This window comes from Peromyscus leucopus, unplaced genomic scaffold, assembly GCF_004664715.2.
Source record: "Peromyscus leucopus breed LL Stock unplaced genomic scaffold, UCI_PerLeu_2.1 scaffold_353, whole genome shotgun sequence".
Classification (NCBI taxonomy): Eukaryota; Metazoa; Chordata; class Mammalia; order Rodentia; family Cricetidae; genus Peromyscus; species Peromyscus leucopus.
The window spans coordinates 46298-54203 of NW_023505237.1; positions in this window are offsets into that span (position 1 = coordinate 46298).

The following is a 7906-nucleotide window of genomic DNA, read 5'->3' on the forward strand; positions in this document are numbered from 1 at the left end:
TATAGTTTTCAGAGATTTATTCTATTATCTTCATGGTGGCATGCAGGCAGATGTGGTTCTGGAGAAGGAGCTGAGAGCTATCCATCTTGATCTGCAGGCAGCAGAAGCAACTCTGTCATTGGGCATGGCTTGAGCACATATGAGACCTCAAAGCCCACTCCCACAGTCACACACTTCCTCCAGCAAGACCACACCTCCCCAACAAGACCACATCCCCTAACAGTGCAACTCCCTATGACCAAACTCATATACATGAGTCTATGGGGACCACATCTACAGCCACCACATTCCACTCCCTGGCTCCCATAGGATTGTAGCCATATCATAATGCAAAATGCATTTAGTCTAACTTCAAAAGTCTCCATAGTCTATCATAGTCTCAACAATGTTTAAAAGTCTGAAGTTTAGTCTCTTCTGAGAGTCATGAAATCTCTTAACTGTATTTCCCTGTCAAATTAAAGAGCAGATCAATACTTTTAACATATAATGGTACAGAATATACATTACCATTCTAAAATGTAGGGAAAGGAACATAGTTTGGAAATACTGGACCAAAGCAAGACTGAAAACAGCTGGGCAAACTCCGAACTCTGCATCTTCATGTCTAATGTCAAAACACTCTTCAAACCTCCAACTCCTTTCAGCTTTGTTGACTGCACCACACTTCTCTCTCTTGGGTGGTTCCACTCTCTGTTAGCAGCTTTCCTTGGCAGATATCCCACGACTCTGGCATCTCCAACACATTGGGGTCTCCAAGGCAATCCAGGCTTTACCTTCACAGCTTTACACAATGGAATCTCTAGGCCTCCATTCAGAGACACTCCTGACACATGCCTGGCCTCAGAGGCTTTCCTTAGTCTCAGGCACAAATTCCATAGACGTTTTCTTGTATCCTTAACTCCAGAACCATGTGCCCAAAGCTATCAAGTTCTGCTGCTTATGGGGCTGGATCATGGCTCCCTTGTTCAATTGCATTTTCACCAACTTTCTGTTTTCCAAGGTTTCCTTCACTGCCTGAGCTTGGCTTTCCTGAAATGGGAGTTGTAGACCAGGCTGGTCTCATACTTAGAGATCAACCAACTTCTGCTTCTGAGTGCTGGGATTAAAGGTGTGCACTGCCACACCTGTCTCTAAGCTTTTCTTTTATTCCTTTTCACAAGTTGGAAACTTAGCTGAGTGGGATCTTGTCTTGAGGTCACCACTCGCTTAATACATTTCTTGAGCTCCATTCCACTTCCTGGTGCTCCTTTTCTCCTCACATTGTACGTTTTGTATTGTCCTTTGCTCAGCTTGTTCCATTTCAGTTAAAAATCATCTTACAGCTAACAATTGCATGACAGAATCTATACTAGACTGTTTTGAGATATCTTCTGTCAACAGATAATCCAAATTTCTTCACTTTAGCTTCAGGCAGACTCTTCAGACAAGGGGGAAAACAGCCACATTCTTCACCAAAATATCACAAGAAGATCTCTAGATAACACACTAACATTCTTCTCCTCAGAAATCTCCTGAGACAGGCCCCACAGTTCAAATCACCCTCAGCACCACTGTCTTCCATGCTCCTACTAATATGTCCCATTAAGCAGCACTTAAAGCATTTCACCGCTTTCCCAACCCAAACTCCCAAAGTCCACATTCCTCCAAGCAAAATCATGATCAGCCTATCACATTATCCCAAGTCCCTGGTACCACCTTCTGTCTTAGTTAGGATTTCTATTATTATGAAGAGACACCATGGCCATGACAACTCTTATAAAGGAAAATGTTTAACTGAGGCTAGTTTAGAGAGTTCAGTTCATTATCATCATGGCAGGACATGGTACCATGAAGGCAGACATGGTGCTGGAGGAGCTGAGCATTCTATATCGTAATCTGTATTCAGCAGAAGCAGCTTTGTCACTGGGCATGGCTTTAGCATATATGAAACCTCAAAGCCCACCTCCACAGTGACACATTCCTCCAACAAGGCCACCTCCTAATAATGCACTTCCCTGTGCCAAGCATTCAAACACATAAGTCTATGGGGGCCCCACCTATTTAAACCCCCACTTTGTTACACCCTTCCACATGATAAATTGGTTAGCAGTGGTCATCAGTGTATGGAAGTCAAAGAGAGACTGTTGTGTACTGGTGGGTCTGGAAGTGTCTATCAGAATAAGAGTTGAGCAGATGACAGCATGGACTTCTGAGGGTCTACCTGCCAGAACAGCCTGCTGCCTTCTTAGGGCTGAAGGTGACTGTTCAGGACATTTATCTGCTTTGAGGTTCTTAGGGGTGCAGTTGCAGGTGGTCATGGTGCTAATTCATAGGGCTTCCCAGTGCATGTTGTGGCACATGGGCAAGGATACTTGGTTGCTTCTTAGAGGCCTTGGTGTGCTGGGTAAGAATAATTTAGTAAGGATAAGTTGTTGCCTGGCTGCTTCCTGGGGTCATGGGTTAGTGAGAAGTGCTGCCTCCATTTCATGTGAATTCTGTCAGGACTAACTTTCCCAGCTGCTTCCTGTAGTTAGAGGATAGTATTGGGACTAATAACTTCTGAAAGGAGTCTAGTTTGCATCATAGGGCCCTGAGTGGGTGGGGTCTCAAGAAGGCAGTAGGAAGCAGAGCTGAGTAGGAGAGGTCACAATGGTGGACTATACTCTTGTCTGGACAGTGCATCAGTTAGTCGCTCAGCAGCTCTTCAGCCTGGCCTTCCAGCCTGGGGCTGTAAGCTTTTTCATCATCAAATGACATGGACACCTATGGTTTGCAGGGGCTGAGAGCCTCTGGAATACGTTTTTCCTCACTAAATGAGGCCTCTTGGCTTAAAGTTGTTCTCAAGGATGCTGAAGTGAATGCCATTCATTCTATTCATTTTAATGTTTGATCTACTTTCGTTCTCTGCAATACCTTTGTCAGAACCCACTGCCATAGCCGTTCCCAGGATTGTAGTGTTTTTTTAGGGTGGAGCACAGCATCTCTGGGACCTCCAGGCAGGCATCTAACTTGGACCAGTTTCTTCTCATGGGGTGTCTTTTGTGAGGGGCTTCTCTTTCTGTTCCTGCCCTTAGGCTCCATGTCGACTTTCCAGAGCTTCTAGTATAATGAATTTGACCAGCTTCCTTTCTCTTTGCTTTGATAGCTTATGACATGCTTTCAGAAATATTTTCACACCTGACCATTATATCAATCTTGTGCAATAGAAATGCATCTCATAGATAGGAAACTGAATCTCTTCATATCAGATTGACTCTCTCCTTTCTGTTTGCCTGAACTTAATTTTGTTAATAGAATACTAATTGATTCTAATAAGGCTGGTAATGGCTTTTTGGGCCAGCTGCCAATTTAAAATGACTAAACTGGAAAATAACTAAAATAATAATAGAATGTTCTAGAAGACCCCTTAATCTTCTAAGCCTCAGAAAGCTTACCTACATTTGAGTGGATTTAAAATATTACCATGCTCATAAAAATGATAGCAAATGACAGATACTTGAATGACACCAAGACATTCTTCTTTAGGCCACTAAAGACACAGGACATGGATTCAACTGGGACCTAGTCAGGGAGAGAGCGATGCCGTGGGCTGTCATCCAAAGCTGATATCAGCTCCTGTTATGTGCCAGGTTTGAAACTCAGCCCAGAGCTTGTATCCAGGATGTTTTGGCAAATCTTACCATCTTACCACTCCCTCTGCACTGGACTCAGGGCATGAAGCATGGTGAAAGCTGCCAACATTCCTGTTTGCTGGTGCTATCACGGAGGGTACTGGTGCAGTGACACAGAAAATATCTGGATGGATAAGCCAGGGGAGATAATGGTGCATTTGAAGAGCTTTGTGTCATTTCTTGGTGATTACATTGTTGAGTCTAATTAGGTTTTCTATAAGCTTTTAGGCAAATGGAACATTGAAAATATTCCCCCTGTATCATAGTGCCTTATTCACCAAGGTTATTCTCAATCATAATTTAAATAATACACATACATATAATTCTATATATATTATTCTATATAGAAAAAATTCACAAATGTTTTCAAAAAGATTATCTCCAATTCTTTTGAGATTCCTTATTTGTACATGTGTAATGATTTCCTATTAATATTTACCTGTAATTGTAAAAGCTACCTATCCCCCCACCTTTAGAAAACATGACTCTTTGCATCTTTGCATCCTCTGCATCTATACAGTCCTTGTTGCATCCCACATGTAATATATTTACAGCATGGCTGCTGTTGACATCAGCTCACTGTTTTTAGGTGTGGAGGTCAGCTGACCTGAAGGGATAAGTTAACTGTTTATAGTGTGATGAGCCAGAAGAGGAAACAGGAAGAGAAACCTTCACTTAGGGCCCTCGTGCACAGACAGAAGGGCTTTTCTTCCACTTCATCTTCTATTTAAGAACCTTATTGAATAGGTGGTTTTATTTCTATGTAACTGATAAGAGAACTGAGGCTCAAGGGTTAGATTGTGAAGGGATTTATCAGAGCCTTAATCTATTCCACAGCCCATGTTTTTCTCCTGTGCACTTGGCTCCTTTGAACTGAAGAGAACTCTACCGAGGTTAAGATGTTCCCCAACTCTTCCCTTGGAATACACACATTCTTCTAATGCAACGCCCACAATGCTGTTTAGAAGAAAGAATGCAGTCCATTCCTTTGTAGTATGCATTGTTTGACTTTAAATGTGGTTTTCAAGTCCCATGTTCTTTGTTCTTCTCTCCATCTACTCCCTAAGCTGCACATGGTACGCAAGCTCCAGGGACGCAATTTGTAGCAATGTCAAGTTACCGGGACATTATTTGGTTGGTAACAGCTTTCCAAGTGGTATGCTGACAATTCATAGCAGTAGACTCCAGGGCTAACAGATGGCTCTAGCAGGTCTCAAGGCAATGGCTTTTTCTCCCTAGCTCTCCTCTTATAGTTGTCACTGGAGAGCCAACAACCTCAGAGAGGAATTTGGGGTCTCGAGCAATGTATTTGGCTAGAGACCCAAAAAAAATAATGGAGAAGAAGGCCATCTTCACTTCGAATTGGATGCATTTTGAATTTGCAACCTTCTATCGTTCAAAGGTCTTTCAAACTGTATCTCCTATTTTGCCTTTCTTTATCACCAAATGACTTTGACAATTTTCCCACTGAGAAGTGTAGTCAGTGGGACTTTTCCCTTGAATTCAGGCTGACTCAGGATGTTGTAGAAAGGGTGTTCTGACTTCCAAGCTTAGTCTACAGCAAGGACTCACCTTCTGTCTGCTTCTCTCGGGATTCTGATTCTGTGAAACCACACGTTGCACTGAGAAAGAAACTCAAACAATTCATGGGGAGGCACACATGGAAAATAAAACCTAAGACTCCCTCCATCCTGGGCTTCCAGAAGAGCCAACATTAACTTGCCAGTCAGGTGAATGAACTTCCCAGCCTATCTTTGAGTCAGTCCTCTCATATCCTTCATACTCTACAGACATGTGAACTAAATAATAAATTGCTTATATTCTAAGTCACTAGATTTTAGAGTCATTCACAACTGGAAGAGAAAACATGGGGAGATGTAGAAATGGTGGAAAAACCTTGAATAGCTTGAATGTATAAATGGCATAATGTTGAAGCACCTTCTGGCTATTATAAACCCTTACAATCAAGCACAGAAAGGATTTTATGTTTGTTTCCTTGCCTCTGAATATAAATTTTATATGTACATTTGTCACAGAATGCCAAGTAAGCATGCCTAAAGAAATTATCCTTCCTCATTCCTTCTTTTTAAAATGCAATATATGCTGAACTAGAGGTTGGACTCCAGAGACAGAGAATCCTGTGAAGACGGAACAGTTGAGAAACAACACGACTACTTTAAACAACTGGAATGGTTATGTCTGCTTAGGATTATATAATTCTTAGCAATTGGAAGGTCATAAGAGCAGAAAGCAAGGATTTTTAGCATGACATTATAGAATTGGTCATGGTAGTCCTCTCTCCCTTTCTTCCTCTTCTCTCTGTCTCTCCTTCCCTCCTCTTACCCTCCCTCAGGACTCACATTCAAAATACAGAGCAATCTTGTGTTCCCTGCACTGAGTACCATGAGGAAGAGAGACAAGTGACGTCCTCGTTTTGTTCTCTTCTCTACCATGCCCTGAGTAGCTTTGAACCATCAGACAACAGTGTCTCTCTGTTGTTCGTTCTTGCACATCTATTTTTGCCTTGCTCTAGCCATGTAGCTATCACAGATTACCTGTCACCGTTTCTTCACCCAATGAGCATAGCTCTTCCATGTACTTCTCTACCATTCTGTTGGTCCTTAGAGAAGCAAGGGAGAAGTGTTTTTTTTTTTTTTTTTTCCTGTTTGTGCTGTTACCTCAGTAAAGAATTTAAATTCTGTATTTCTTTAAGGCAGGTGCTATGTCTATTGCTTGAATTTCTCTCCCTTGTTCTATACTGCGTCAGTGACAAAAGCATGTGACAAAAACTTAACAAATTGGAGAAACAAGAGTCTTTATAATTAATATATTGAATTTGCAAATGTGTGATACTTTGCATAGAAGAAAATAAATTATGGATATTAGAAATGGGTGCGATGTAAATGTATTCATTTAAACACATCTGATTAACATATTTAGGTGCAGCTTGCTCTGAGCTATTACTATATGCATATACAGAGGGGAGTTTATAAAACAATATTTTAGGACAGCAGATCAATAACACATGAGCACTTAATTCTTAAATGTTTAAGTTTAGGAGTAGTTTTGAATCCATCTGAATTTTCTCAGAGTAAAACAAAGCATTCAAATGTGCATTAATACATTCTGTATCTTAGGAATTAATAGTAATCAGGTAAGGCAGACCTATGAGCTCCTCAGTTTATGAACTGGCTATTTTTCATTACATACAGTTGTGGATCACATAATTGCCTTTCCCACTTTTCACCTTATGTATCTTTGTATATTAGTTGGCTTCTCAACAATCTTCCTGTTTCTTCTCATTATCCAGACTTGTTTCGCAGTGCTGAAAATAGTGTTGAAAAGAGGACAAGCATTGTCAGCCGGTGATGTTAATTGCTGCCCACAGCCTGAGAAAGGAAGCAGAGAAGGGTGCTTAGCATATGCTGAGTGCCCGGCCCTCCTCTCCATCTAAATGGGTTACGACATTCTTGCTAATGGTCTAACACCAAGCTTGGAAAGCCATCTGAGTCAAAACACATATACTGCTTGCTATCTGCTGAAAGGGGCGCATTGAAGGCAGAACTGGAAATGAGGTATGTTGAACTACTTGTGTTTTTTAATTTCTTGCGTCACTAGTACTGAAATTTTTCCTTTGATATGGTCCAGACCTACAGCCCATTTTGTGTTTGTTGGGTTTTATTGTTGGTTTGTCACAACCCAAACTTGAGAAGAGGGAACTTTGACTGAAGAATTACCTCCATCAGATTTGCTATGTAGCAAGTCTGTAAGAGACTGTCTTGACTGATGTCCTACATGGAAAGGCCTAGTCCACTCTGGATAACACTGTTCCCAGTCAGGTAGAACCTATGAGCTCTATAAGAAAGGTAGCTGAAAATAAGCCAGTGAGCTACAGTAATCTACGATTTCTGCTTCTGTTCTTGCTTGGATTGCTGCCCTAACTTCTTTCTGGATGGACTATGTAAACCAAATAAGCCCTTTCCTCCTCCAAGTTACTTTGGTTAGACTGTTGTATCACAGCAACAGAAAGCATATCAGAGTAAGTTTTATGTCAGCTTCTCTTGAGTTGGGGCTTTCTGCTGTGAGGGTAAAGAGAACAAGCTGAACCCTGGCTGGGCTTTCTTTCGGCTGTCTTTCCATTGATGGTGTAGTGGCATAGAAAGGATCTCATTGGGTGTGAAGGAAGAGATCACACATTAGTGAGCCCTGTATTGGACCAGCCAGGAGGGTTGGGTACAATATGCAAGAGAGGAATA